The sequence below is a fragment of the Coptis chinensis genome, chromosome 4 (assembly GCF_015680905.1).
Source record: "Coptis chinensis isolate HL-2020 chromosome 4, ASM1568090v1, whole genome shotgun sequence".
Taxonomy (NCBI): Eukaryota; Viridiplantae; Streptophyta; class Magnoliopsida; order Ranunculales; family Ranunculaceae; genus Coptis; species Coptis chinensis.
The window spans coordinates 71,331,668-71,347,338 of NC_141459.1; positions in this window are offsets into that span (position 1 = coordinate 71,331,668).

The following is a 15,671-nucleotide window of genomic DNA, read 5'->3' on the forward strand; positions in this document are numbered from 1 at the left end:
AATTCTTAGGTCTTTATCTCTGTTCATCTGACTACAACATCAGTTATGTACTGATACGCATGGATGAAAAGAAGGTTGAAAAACTTGTCTATTTCTTGAGCCGGACACTCCTACCAGTAGAAACAAGGTACCCTAAACTCGAAAGAGTCGCTTTAGCATTTGTTTTTGTCGCAGAGAAATTACGACTGTACTTCCAGTCCCACACCATCAGAGTGATCACAGAGTATCAATTGCGATCAGTTCTGGAATGACCGAACAGGTCGGGAAGGCTAGCTAAATGGTCTATGCAACTGTCAGAATATGATATTAATTATGTCCCTAGAATCTCATAGAAGAGTCAGACACTAGCATAATTCTTGGGAGATTTCCCAATGACCTACACGGGGTACGACTCAACCACCCCCAGTTCTGATGATGGCATCCTCCCTGTGGGAGTTGAGCTCCGGATGGCGGCTGTTTGTGGATGGATCTTCAAATGACAGAGGCGCAAGAGTTGGAGCTGTGTTAGTTACTCCTAACAATATGCGGCTGGAGAAATCCATCCGATTAGGTTGGAACGCCTCTAACAATGAGACAGAGTATGAGGTGACATTTGCTGGTCTCACAATGGCCCTCGACCTGGGTCTAACACACCTCACAATTTTTAGTGACTCACAGCTGGTTGTGTTCCAAGTTGATGGGAGTTATGAGGCCAGGGACGAACGAATGGTCAAATACCTGGAACTAGTGAGTGGTCTTCAAGGAAAGTTTCAGAACATTTAGTTCTATCAGCTGCCTCAATCTGAAAATCGACACGCAGATGCTTTGGCATATGTTGCCTCGATATTGGGCAACAGTGAGTCACGTTCCATCCCTATAGAGTTGCAGGAGAAATCTAGCATTCATATCCCAGTTACAACAGTTTGTGTTGTTCTAGCCATTATTCCAAGTTGGATGGATCCATATAAGTCCTACCTCAAAGACGGGACACTCCCTGAGGATAAGAATGTAGCAAGGCGTCTACTTGCAAAGATACAAAGATTCACCCTCGTTGGAGATGATCTGTACAAGAAGTCCTTTCTTGGACCTCATCTAAGATGTCTCTCCACACACCTCGCTGAACAGGTTATGCGAGAAGTTCATGAAGGAATTTGTGGCAACTATGCTGGGGGCAGAACACTAGCTCTCAAGATCCTAAGGCAAGGGTACTTCTGGCCTTATATGTAAAATGATGCATAAGTTTTTGCCCGCAAATTTGAAAAATGTCAAAGATATGCTCCGCTAATGCATGCTCCAACAATAGAACTACACCCATTGGATAGCCCATGGCCATTTCCACAGTGGGGAACTGACATCGTAGGACCTCTAAAATCTACTCCTGGCAATGCTCGATTCTTACTAGTTATGACGGATTACTTCACCAAGTGGATAGAAGCAGTTCCCCTTGTCTTCATTCGAGAACAAGACGTCAGAAAGTTCATTTGAAACAACATTGTATGCAGGTTCGGCATACCCAAAGTTATCATCTCAGATAATGGGCAACAGTTCGCTGAAAGATTGGTTGCTAAACTCTGTGAGGAGTTTCACATTACCATCTGTTCTCAACTCCAAGGTACCCACAAGGCAATGGCCAGGCTGAAGCCTCTAACAGGGTCATCTTGGATAACATGAAGCATAAATTAGACAATGTGAAAGGATTATGGGTCGAGTAACTACCTAAGGTCATATGGGCATACCAAACTACACCCAGACGGTCAACTGGTGAGTCCCCATTTTCACTGACCTACGGAACTGAAGCAGTCATACCTCTAGAACTGGTAGCTCCCACTCAGAAGTCAGATGTTATGCACACTCTGGACAATGAGGAGTTGTTATGTAGAGAAATGAATCTCCTAGATGAAAAGCGAGAAGGTGCCACACTTTGCTTAGCTGCTAACCAGCAAATTCTGAAGAAATCATATGATAAGAGAGTCCGAATTTGGTCTTTAAAATTTGGAGATCTGGTTTTGCGTGAGATCCCAGAGCCCAACGACAAGCTTAGGCCCAACTGGGAAGGACCATACATCATCGACAAGGTTGGTCGAACTGGTTTTTATTATCTACACACTGTTGAAGGGGACGCTCTTATCAAACCATGGAACGCGCAGCACCTTCGCAAGTACTATCAATAAATTATTATTATATGTTTTTTTACGCATTGTTTACTCCTCTCCAAGTCATCAATAAAGTTCTCCACATTGCCATTGAATTTATGCCTTGCATTAGTTCTTTATTTATAATCCATAATGGACTAAGCCTTTAGGGAATTATTTTCTCACTATCTGTTCAAAAATATTGTATGCCAATTTACTTTAAAACTAATGATACTAAGTATGGGAAAGTTGAATTGTATACCAAATCCTTTCCTATTCTCACGCAGCTAGAACTGTACGCCAGTTTTTTCAAACTGTGATTATCTTCGATGGGTTAAGCCTTTAGGGAAATAGACCACACTAACTGTTCAGTAAATTGTATGCCAGTTCCTAGCGCTCTCAAAACATCAACATAGGAGTTTCTAGGAAGATCTGGGTTGGATCCAGATCCTAGCACCCAAATAAAGGGGCTGGAACTGTATCGGCATGATGGCGCTAAGGAAGACTCTCCCACTGCTGTTCTGGCGATACCTTATTTATTTTTTAAATAAATAGAACCTATTGTTATTAAACACAGTGTCATGCTCATGGCACCAAGTTACTTTCGCAAAGACATATGACTCTATTGCAATCGAACTCCTAATTACAGTTAACTTGAATGGCTTCCATGATATCCTGACCAGATTCTGGTCATGCCTCATTTTAATCTATTTAGCCTACTAGGGTCACCTATTGTTGTTCCAAATGAACTTTGGGGGGATCAGAGGTAGAGTATGCATAAGTAACATATGTCGTCATATAACATAAAATGCTTCTAATGTATACATAAACTTGAAGAGCTACAGAGCTCAGTAAGTAAATAGCATGCATGCATAAAATAGAGGAGCTGCAGAGCTTAGTAAGTAAATTGTATGTGAGCTACATAGCTCAATATTACAGACCCATAGAATAATTGTTTAAAAATAATTGTTTATGTGAATCATCAACTGAAAGGGTTATGAAGCAGGGGTAGAATCAAACTTTGATTCACCATCAGTGCTTGCTATTGCACCATCATCAGGAACTCTTGTTTCACTCTCAAGAACAGACTGTGTGGTTAGATTAGCTGGAACGGTTGAAGGCTGAATAGAACACTCACCTGAAACTGGAACTGGCAGAAAAGAAAGTTGAACGGGAGGCATGTCATCATCGGTGTCTTCTTCAGAAAATGAGGAGCCATCAGGCATACGTTTAGTTTGAATAGCAGAGATACTGGTGTCCATGTTAAGAAACAAGACAAAAGGGTTGGTTACCCGCCCTTGATCATCTAACTTAGAAACGTACCCAGTAACCTCAATTGCCTCCTCGAACTTTACTTGTTTGGCCGCATTGAAGGACTCTTCAGAAACATCTAGTACTCTCAGAGCAAAACGAATGGAATTTTCAGCTAATCTCTTCTTCACCTCCTACACTACCTTGGAATAGAACTCGGAGATCTTAGCCAGGAGCCTTCTTTTCAGAATGAAAGTGTTTCTCTTTCAGAGCTCTCTCATAACCTGACATGACCTTATTTGCATGGGCAATGGATTGACCAAGGGTTCTCATCTCGGTGTTCCAACGGTGAAGTTCCCCTTTGACCTGGGCATGCTTTGCTTGCAGGGTGGTGAAATGGGAGTGCAGTTCCAAGAACTTCACCTTCCAAGTAGCATCATCAGCAGCTCCTTTCTGGGATTTTTCTAGAGAGCCCCGATGGTTGGAGATCATATCTCTCATGTTTTTGAAACCAGTATCATATTTCCCTTCTCTGGCCAAGAGTTGTTTAACCTAGATTTGCAGCTCCTTAGCTCTTTTCTCAGCAGCCTCTATGCTCAGATCAGCTCGCCAGTAGCCATGTCATCAGTGGATGTACCCGCTGAGGCCGCAAAGATAGGCTCTTTCATGGCTAAAAAATCATTCACTAACTGGAAAAGGATACGGAGTACGTAAGTGACACAATAAGAAAAATAGAACATTGAACAGAGAGGGAAAGTCTTACCTTAGCAAGATGAACAGCAGATCGATGAAAGGACAGGTCCAGGCTCCCAACCATGCTGGCCTCAGCCTTGTTAATAGGAAGTCGCGTAGCTTCTAGAACTCCAAACGCGATGTCAACATCATTTACAGAACGCTTGTTGGTAATAGGAAGTTCATCAGTTCGTCCCCAACGCCACATCTCTACGATCATCTCCCTTTCAGGGGAATCTGGAGATCAAGGTGAGAAGGGGATGTCATCACTCCCCCTCCTCCTATCACCAAATTGAGGAGGAGGGAGAGCGATATTTATGGTAGTTGTTTCAGCAATACCCTTCCCTTTACGATTACTAGGGAGGGAAGGGTCAACAGTCAGAGGGACCTTGTCACCAGTTTGTTCAGAACCTGCAGGAGGATTTGGAACTGATAGGGGCACAACTACATTCTTACAAGACTTAATAGGTGGGGGAATACTAGCAGGGACCTTGAAAAGTGTTTCTTCATTTACGGTGAGAGGACAAAATTTTATTTTCTTACCAGATGGGGCAACATCAGAAGCAGAAGCAATATCAGATCTCTTCAATCTAGAACGGTTGGACGCACGTGCCTCCCTTTTAAAATTGCTAGCCGCCAGCAATTCATGAGGTAGTTCAGGGCCCCTCCCTCCAGTGATCACACAATCATCACTAACAGCAGGCTCCTGAACAGAACCCGATGTCGCAGCATCACTAAAGACGGCCACATAACTCTTCTCCTTGCGGTTTCCTCTTCTTCTAGTAACCAAAGAGGATTCATCCTGAACTGGAGGAGGAAGAAGTCTGGCATCCTGATCCACAGGAGGAGGAAGTGTTGTGCACCCAGAGTTCATAGTATTAATCCCAAAAGGGGAAAAGCTAGGGACAAGTTGCAGCAATTCTTCAGTAGACATGTTGAAATATTCAAAAAGACGGGTGCGATCAGGAACTATCACCCAAGGCATCCTATGTTCCTTAGGGATCTTCTTGATAATGTCCACCGTAGCAGCATCAGTGGCAATTAGTTGGTTCCAGGGGGAAGAGTCATCTAAGGAATAATAGCAAAGAAATTTAGGCGAAAGACTCTTATATCAAGTTAAAAAGTACCTGAGTAAGAAGACTTACTGATTGGAGCATGGGTGTGTTTTCTAGGAATAGGAATTCCCATTGGCTCACCATCAGCATTAGAGGGGCGAACGTCACACGCATCACTGATAAGAGCCCAAAACTGTAGTTTTAACCCTGTAACAGTCATACTTTTAGACCAATTATGTGAGTAATAATTAAGAGTTAATACTTATTACGTGTTTTTATGCGTTCCAGGCTTCAAAGTCAATTATGTGCAGAAATGTGCCACTTTGATGAGATAAAGGAGCAATGGTTGGTTGCTAAGGAGTTCTGTGATTAAAGGCCAAGATTCAAGAAGACAAAGCCTTTCTAAATCCCGGTCAAAGCTGAAAAGTCAAAGTCAACGCGGGCAGAAATAGCACACAAAGTCAGTAGAACTTCCGAAGGCCGTATCTTTAGACTCAGACCTTGGAATTGGGTCTACCTTATGTCAAAACGACCGGCTCGAAAAGAGCTTTCCAATGGTCCAAGTCTTGGCCCAATCAGAGGAGCAAAAGTGGACGAAAAGTCTGTCGAAGTCAACTACAGCTAAAGATGCCTTTTTGGACTGAAAGTATTGGGTTTTGGGCCTGATTCTCTGGCCCAAAACATAGCTCCAAGCCCATGCACGATTTTTGGATCTAAACATATAAAAACAAAAGCTTAGCTCTTTGTTAATGGTAGCTAGTTAGACCTAAAACTATAGATAATTCTAGATCTAGTTTTAATTGTTTTTAATTAAGTTTAGTTTAAAATTCAATTCTTGTTTTAGATTAAACTCTTAAATCATTGATCTTCATTGATTAGATAAATAAATTAGTAGATTCTTATTCATTTCGATTTTGTCATTTACAATTGTTTAGATCTAAATTCCCTTATTACTTGTTATTCATTTCCTAGTTATTACTTGAGATTTCAATTATTGTTTAGATAAATTGCATAAAGATAGAATTTTTATATGATGTCTAGTTTTAAATCAATGGGAAATGATGGTAGTATGAATCAAGGCTAAACCTCCATTAGAGGGGTTGAAGAAGCCTTGATGACGCTTGATCTTTGTTAAACTTAGAAATCGTCGTGATAATTATTCCACTATAGAAACGATTAATTCACCATGAGAATGGGTTTAATCGCTCACATGCTAGTTATGAATTGGTAGAAATGCCATGTATAATTAGGGATTATAATTACTATTTTGATATGCAAAGCATTCAATTTGGATCACAACGAGTCTTTGTTACTAGGATTAAGTCGAGTTAAGATAGATTCAATTCCCTTTAATTCTTTATCTAGATTCAAACCCTTAGCATTCTCTCATTTCGTTATTCGTAACTTGCTAATTGAATTCACCTCGTAGTATAGAATTCCCTTCGTAAATCTCTCATTAGACTTAAAAATGATTAATTAGACTAGAAAACATTCCATGCTAAAGAACTAGGAGTTGAACGAATTTGTTACTCCACTCTATTTCGATAGAATTGAGAGTAGAAAACTTGATAACAATTAGTAAAAGTAAGTTTTAGTTTACTTACATTTTGAGTTTCATCGTTCATTTCGTAGGTTAACTATCATTTTTACATTTATCAAATGGCGCCGCTGCCATCTTAGTTACCTTTAGCATTGTTTTCATAGTATAATTAGTCATTTTTAAGTCCCATTAAACCCACCCACCCTTGTTTGATTCATACTGTGGTTGTCCGTTTCAGCATTGAAAAATTCCGCGAAAAATTACACTAAGCGCGACCTGAGTCCAAACGGAGCGCACCTCGCCCAAACGCCTGGAACCTTGAGCGCGACCCGCGCCCAAACCGAGCGCGACCCGCCCTCAAACACTGTAACTTGAAGTTACACTGAGCGCACCTACGCCCATAGTGAGGGCACCCGCGCCCTAAGCTGAATTTTGCCGGATTTCCACAGGTTTGTTTCGAACTTCGAGTTTTTAAGTGTTTTAGTGATCTAACTTGTTATATACACTAAACATGCGTAAACAAGACGATATTCATAAGCGAAGCAAGGACACAATCAGGTATTCCTTTCTTCCATACCTCGCATCTCCAGTTAGAGGTTTATACTAATATATCAAGATTGTTTGGAGTGTTGTCGTGTTTAGACTTAGACTTGCATGAGATTACGGTCTGGTCAGAGAAAAACACCGAACGTAATTAACCGTCAACATCAACAAACAAGTCTATCAAGTATACCAATCACTACACCTCTAGCTACTATCCCACCCACCACACCTGACATAATGGCTGAAGAAAGAGAGACTCCTCTCTCCGACTTTTACAAAGCCTTGAGCGATAGCCCTAAATCTTGCATCGTTCTAGCAGACCCAGTGGGGGATTTTTGAATCCCCCAAACATATTTAATTTGTTACCCATTTTTCATGGTTTAGACCATGAAAAACCTTATCGGCATTACGCGTAGGATTGAACAAGTCCTTACAACATTCCACCATCCTACGGTTGGTGCGGAACAAATTAAACTGAGGATATTTCCCTTCACTTTAGTCGATAAGGTAGCGTCTTGGTTAACTGCCCAAGCGCCTAACTCTGTGGACTCGTGGGCTAAACTTGTTCAGCTGTTTATGGAACATTTTTACCCACCCCTAAAGACGGATGAGATGCTTTCCAAGATTCATTTCTTTCAACAGAATCCTCATGAATCATTTTCTGAGGCTTAGAATCATTTCACCGATCTGCTTATAGAGTGTCCACACCATAACCTAGCAAAATACACGTTAGTTCATGCCTTTTTCAAAGGACTTCTACATCACTATAAAGAAGTCCTTGACATAATGAATGGGATAGTTTCCTAAGTAAAGGAGCCTTGGAGGCTTACAAATTTTTAGAAGATCAAACTAAACGCAATAATAATGGGGTAGTGATGATATCCCCCGCTCTGCTAGTTCTTCTTCAACAGTGAAGGCCGCCGGTATGTTTGAGATGAAACCCGATCCAGAACTTAAAAATTTAATCGAATCTCTAACTAAAAAGGTAGAGACTATTTTTGTTCAACAAAAGCCTATCCCCGTCATGAATGTCAACTCCAACCCATGTAATTTCTGTTTGAGTCCTGAGCACCCTGACTCCTATTGTCCTCTCGCTTATGAACAACAACAATCAGAGCAAGATAATGCTTACTCCATTAATAGCTATCCTATTCCTAATGCCCCATGGAGATAACATCCCAACTTTAGTTGGCGAAACAATCAACAAGTTAAACCTCTAGGGTTTAATAACCAAAATGTTAGGCAAGCAAACAATTATAACCAAGCTCCACCTAGACAAGGACAAGGTCAGGGGAATTATAGTAATTATAACAATCAAGCGCAACCACGACAAGGTCTAGCACAAGGTCAGGGTAATTATAATAGTTATAATACCAATAGAGGTATCGTTCCGGTTAACAATAGTAACTATCACAACCCACCCATAAATAATCAATGTGAGATAGTTCCAGTCTATAACAACCCCAATTTTTAAACAATATAAATTAAATTATTTGATTAAAAATAACTATTATATTATGAAGTCTAGCTTATTCTAGAATTTGTTTAGCTATTGTTGATTTTCAAAAAAAAAAATTAATGTTTTTACTTGAATTGTTTGTTAGAACTTATGTGGGTATTTTATAATCATTTTGGGCTTGAAAAGATTGTTAAAATGTACCCATTCATATAGGTATGGACCTTGGGTGTTTTTAGACCCAGTGGAGGCCCATAGGTTACCTTAAACAGACTTAAAACATGGAATAAATAAGAGCTGCGAATTTTCTCTGTAAAAATATGATTATTCAAAATCAAAACCCTAGCCTCCAAAAAAAAAGGGGAAGAGGAAGAAAAGAGAAAAAAAGGGGACGAAAGTATTGGGCTCACCGCACTATTGATATTCATAGTTGTTTACATCTTGTAGACTTAATAAGGTGAGTTATATTTATTTCTTTTATTGTTTCCATAGAAATAGGATATGTTGTTTGTTATGTGTGATCATATGGATTGTATATTGGGAGGATAAAGCCATTAATAAATTGTATAGAGTTTTGTGAAGAAGATGAATAGTTAACAGTAAACACCATTCTAGAAAAGTTGTCTGCGCAGTCTTTAAATTCTGTTCAGATGGAGATCTTTCCGCACACGGATATCTCTCAAATTTAATCCATAGTTTTCTGACACATTGTAGACTGACATATTAAAATTTTAGACAGATCCAACGGTTGGATTTCGGTCGAGGCGCGCATAAGCGTGACACGTCGTAGTGTTTCTACACCAGAAAAACTGCAGTGTGCAGTCTTTTGTTTCTGCTTAGATGGTGTCGTTTCCATACTCGGATTTGTATGAAATTTAATCCATAGTTTCCTGACACATTGTAGTCTGACATATTAAAATTTTAGACAGATCCAACGGTTGGATTTCTGTCGAGGTGCGCATAAGCATGACAGGTCCTAGTGTTTCTACACCAGAAAAACTGCAGTGTGCAGTCTTTTGTTTCTTCTTAGATGGTGACCTTTCCTTACTCGGATTTGTATGAAATTTAATCTATAGTTTCCTGACACATTTTAGTCTTCCATATTAGATTTTTAGATTTATCCAATGGCTTGATATCTGTCGAGGCTTCCATTAGTGGGACTAGTCGTAGTAGAAACTACACCAGAAAACTGATGGGTGCAGTCCTTTGTTTCTGTTTAGATGGAGGTCAACCTATTATCGGATTGACCTCAAATTTAATCCATAGATTCTTGATATCCAGTTAAATGACATATACAAATTTTAGGCAGATCCAATGGTGGGTTGTCTGTCAAGGCACGGATTAACAAGGTTGTTAGAATTAGCTCAAGTTTAAAATAGATATAGTTGGGTGGTTACATGATGGCATTAGATGGTCGAGTGGTTATTATACTTTGGATATATTCTTACTATCGCGGAAAATATTGGTGTGGAATGAAAATATATCTATAATGTTTTATTTTATCGTGATTATTAAAATATTTGGAGAATTGGTTAAGAGCTACGTAAGGCTTGATTCTAATCTTAAAAAGATTGGATCGTGAGGCGACCTTATTATGTACGTGTGATCACTATATCTATAATATATATATTAGTTTGTGTGATAACTATGTGATTGTGTTAGAAAGTACTGTTGTTTTGATACTACATAAATATATATGTGTGAGATAGAAGTTGTATATGAATATAGACTTTAGTATATGTAGATCTGTTTTGGACATTAGTGTGTGTGGAGTTGAATTTGGGTTAATGAACTACTTGTTTACAATATTGTATATATGAGTGTGGTTATGTAAATTGTATTTGTTTGATTATAAGTCTGTTTACATTAAATGATGCTTAAGTGCTTGATTTGCCTTGACACGCGAAATGACTCTCTACATGTGTGGTATGTTTTGACATGAGTAATGCTAGTATAATTATAAGTGATAATAATGTTTTAAAGTGTCGCCCACATCTTTAGAACTCTCCATGCCTCAGGATTTGGTAATGAGATATTATGACTTGTGATGTCATGTGATAGATGGGTATTCATTGAATGTGCCATGAATGGCCCGGGTATTCATTGAATGTGCCATGAATGACCCAATAGTTTGGACTGCCCTAGAGAGGAACTAAAGGTATTAAGCCTTATACTTGGGTTGGTCGTATTCCTTGAATGTAACGGAATGTAGGTTTGGGTATTCCTTGAATGTATGGGAATGACTCGGGGCATTCATTGAATGTGCCATGAATGGCCCGTTAGTGTTATGATGGGTATTCCTTGAATGTGGCGGAATGACCCAAGGTATTCATTGAATGTGCCATGAATGACCCGATATTTTGTTATGCCCAAAGGAGGCTTTGTGATTATGTGTATGGAAAGCCGAGAGATGGGCTGTGACTCACAAGTTACGAGTTTACAAGATAAAAAAATATGTTTCACGAGAGGCGATATCCCGCTTGGGACATATGTCTTGTAGTGGTACTCGGTGTGAGTGAGGCACACGGATATGTGTGATTTGGCAAATGTGTGTAGTGCAAATCGTGGAGTAGGAACTAAAGGTTGGGCTGTGTCTTTGAATAAATGAGTCAACGAGATAATTAATAAGCAAAGTAAAATATTGATTTTACGTGTGATGGAGTTATTACATATGATGTATATGATTTCTTATGATAAATGCTTACATGGTTTGTATGAGTTGATACTCACAAGGGATGAATGTACTCCTTGGTTGTGACTTTTCCTCGTTCTCATAAGTAGACGAGTGATACTAAAGTAAAAGTATATGAATTGTGTAATGTTATGGATATGAAGTGTAACGGTAAATAATATTAGTAAATGATTGTGATTTCTATGTGACTGTGAAATGACTATAACTTGATATGTTATTACGAAACTATTAATGACTTGTGATAGTCTGAGATCTATGGTTATGCACGCAGAAACTTTATGACGTAATGATGTCATATGAATGACTACCCTTGATGAAGGTTATTATGATAAGTGGTATTTCGAATATCTTGGGACCGAACCGAGGTAATATCAATTAGACTTAATTGTCTTAAATGAGGTTTGGTTATGAATGGAATTTTGACCGGGTGAGATAAATCATTTTATTGTGATGTCTAACTGTTTTTTGGGGAGGGTAGGATCTATTAATCTTTTTCTGCAGGGGCGTAAATATCCTACCCTAAGACGACGTGTTGGCTTAAAGGTAAGGTATACCAAACACATATTTAATTAGGTTGTCATATGTGCATTTAATAAATGGAATATAAGTGGTATTGTATTGTGAGTTATTTTGGAAAGTTGGAATGACGAGTACTGTTATATGAGATTCTTGGAATTTGTATGTTGGGGGTGAAATCTTACTTGGGAAGAAACTACACGCCGTTTTTGGAAAACAGAACTATATTGTCTTCCAAGTTGAAATTGTTTGAAATGTTACATTTATTCATTTAAAAGATTATTATATATTTTGTTGTTAGTCTACATTCATACCAAAGAAATTCAATTTGTCGACCCATGTTTGCTTTGTTTTACAACGTGGGTGTGTTCTTGGGAACATAGATGGTGGAGTCTGCGATGGATAAGGAGACGTGATTTGGAGTTGCTCTTGGAGTCTTCTGGTTTAAGATTTTCTGAAGAGTGGGTTAGTTTCTTTATAGTTTAATAATGTAATTTAAGGATTTTTTTTCCTTTTCGTTTCTTTTGATTTCAGTTTTTGTATATATCGTGTTTGATAACAGGGTTTTGGGTTTTGTTTCACCTCGGGTTTTCAGATAATTAAATATAATTGTTTTAAATATTGTCTGGAAATTTGGGGTGTGACACAGTCGCACCACCTGTGACTACTACACCTACCCAACCGGATCGTATCGACGCCTTTATACAGGTTACCCAACAACTTTTCCAAACAATGACTCAATCAAACCAACAGATCTTACAATCCATAAATCAGGGCATACAACAGTTAGCCCAAGAGAAAGCATAACCAAAAGGCGTGTTTCCAGGACAAGCGATACCAAACCCTAAAATAGCAAACACAGCCTTTGAGGTAAACGGTAATACTAGTACGGAAACTACAATCGTAAGTGACCTAAATGCCATCACCACTCTCCGTTCTGGAAGAGTGGTTGATAACAAAGTAACTATGCCTATAGTTACCCCATCAGTACTCCCTACACCGGATATCTAACTAGATACTAAAATAGAAACTGAAGAGCCTACCACTGTAAAGGTACCAGTTAAACAACAAACTAAGAAACAGAAAGCCAAGGTTACACATCAAGTCGAGCCATACGCTAAATATAGAGCGAAACCACCATTCCCTCAGAAATTAGCCATGCTAACCAGGGATACAAACTTTGAGGAGATTAGGAACATTTTCAAAAATCTAATGATAAACCTTCCTTTTCTCGAAGCTATTGGAAAGCTACCTAACCACGCTTAAGTTTCTTAAGGAGTCAGGCACTACTAGGCGTAAGACCAACATACCTAAAGGCGCTTTTCTAACCGAACAATTCCCAACTTTATCCAAAAATAATGGAATTGTTAAGTACAAAGGACCACCGGTCGATCCCCATCTTTGTAAAATGCACCTTAGGAGATTCCCACACGACGACCGCTTTATTAGACCTGGGGGCGAGTTTTAACTTACTCCCGTATTATTTGTATAAACAAATAGGTCTACAGGAAATGCAACCTACAAGAATAACGTTGCAGTTAGCGGACAGGTCAATTAAGTATCCTAAGGGTGTAGTGGAAAACGTGCTTGTTAAGGTTCAGGATTTCTACTATCCTGCTGATTTTGTTATCCTCGATACAGAAGTTGCTAACGACTCTGTACCGATCATTTTAGGGCGTCTCTTCTTGGCAACTGTCAATGCGCTTATAAATTGCCGCGATGGTAAGATGTCCTTATCTTTTGGCCATCTTTCTGTTGAGGTAAATGTTTTTAAAATGATGAAACAGTTACCAGAATCGTCTATAGATGGGGAGGTTAGCATGATTGAGAGCTTAACTCAAGATTATTTTAACAACACGTTTCCCGAAAACCATATGTATAAATTCCTTTTTTTTTTGGAACTTCAGATTTTGTAAATGACTCCTACTTAGAGGAAGTCAACACCATCCTTGAGTCCACACCAATTGTAGACCCTTCGGTTGCTCCATATACTGAGTATGAAGACTTGCTACCTAAGCAAGTATTCATTATGCAAAATGGGGACCCTGATGAAACATCTATTGACATTCCTTCCACCGCAGTGCTTAAACCTCTTCCCCCGGAGTTAAAATATATTCAACTTGATCCAGATGATAGCCATCCAGTAATTATATCTTCTCTGTTATCTAAGGATGAAGAGACACGTTTAATCAGGGTGATTAGGGAACATCGGTCTGTGATTGGTTGGTCCCTAGCCGACATTAAGGGAATTTACCCTAATGTTTGCACTCATCGCATCCATTTGGAGGATAACGCGAAGACTTCTCGCGAACCTCAGCGTCGTCTAAACCCTGCCATGAAAGAGGTGGTTAGGGAAGAAGTTTTACGATTACTCGATGCGGGTATCATATACCCAATCTCTGATAGCGAATGGGTAAGCCCCATTCATGTAGTTCCTAAGAAATCGGGAGTTACCATGGTACGTAACGGAAAGGGTGACTATGTTGTCACACAAGGTCCTATGAAATGGAGAATCTGTATTGATTACAGACGTTTAAATGCTATGACACGAAAGGATCACTTTCCTTTACCTTTTATAGATCAGATGCTCGAACGCCCTAAATTTGGTCATGCTTTTTATTGTTTTCTGGATGGCTACTCAGGCTATTTTCAGATTATTATTGATATTGATAACCAAGAAAAGACTACCTTCACATGTCCCTTTGGAACGTATGCCTATAAACGAATGCCTTTTGGCCTTTGTAATGCTCCTGGTACCTTCCAGCGGTTTATGCTTCATATATTTAGTGACATGGTAGAGCGCTTTATGGAAGTTTTCATGGATGATTTTTCTATCTATGGAGACTCCTTCACAGATTTGCTTGTCTAACTTGTCTAAGGTTTTGACACGCGGTGTGAAGAAAAGAGCCTCGTTTTAAAAAACCTGGGGAAAAGTGTCATTTCATGGTGAAAAAGGGCATAGTACTAGGTCACATTGTATCTAGTGATGGCATCGAAGTAGATAAGGCCAAACTAGATAAGATAGTGACTCTACCTAAACCACAATTTGTCCGTGATATTAGAGCCTTTCTAGGCCATGCGGAGGTTTTATAGGCGTTTTATTAAAGATTTCTCGAAAATAGCTAGGCCTTTAACTAATCTGCTTTTAAAGGATGCAATCTTTGATTTTAATTTTAACTGTAAGCAGGCTTTTGAAACTTTAAAAGCCGCCCTAACCTCTGCACCAATTATACAACCTCCGATTGGTCTAAACCTTTCGAACTCATGTGTGATGCTAGTGATTATGTAGTTGGTCTTTGTCTTGGGACGTAAACTAGATAATAAGTCCACTGTTATTTATTATGCTAGTAAAACCTTAAACGATGCTCAACGGAATTATTCAACTACCAAAAAATTTTAGTTGTCATTTATGCTTTAGATAAGTTTAGATCCTTATTTGGTTGGTTCTAAAACTTTAGCCATACTGGACCATGCAATTTCTTTTAAGTACCTTCTTGCAAAGAAGGATGCTAAGCAGAGATTAATCCGATGGATCCTTCTCCCGCAAGAGTTCACATTAGAAATAAAGGACAAAGAGGGGTCGAAAACGTGGTTGTCGACCACTTATCTAGACTTACAAAGCGGCGATAATAGTGATTCTCGAGTCCATACCGGACTCCTTTCCGATGAGCATCTCAGATGCTATTTTTTCAAGCACCATGGTATCCGACATTGTAAATTATTTAGCGGCTGATGTTATGCCTTATAATTGGTCAAGAAATGAACGTAAGAAGTT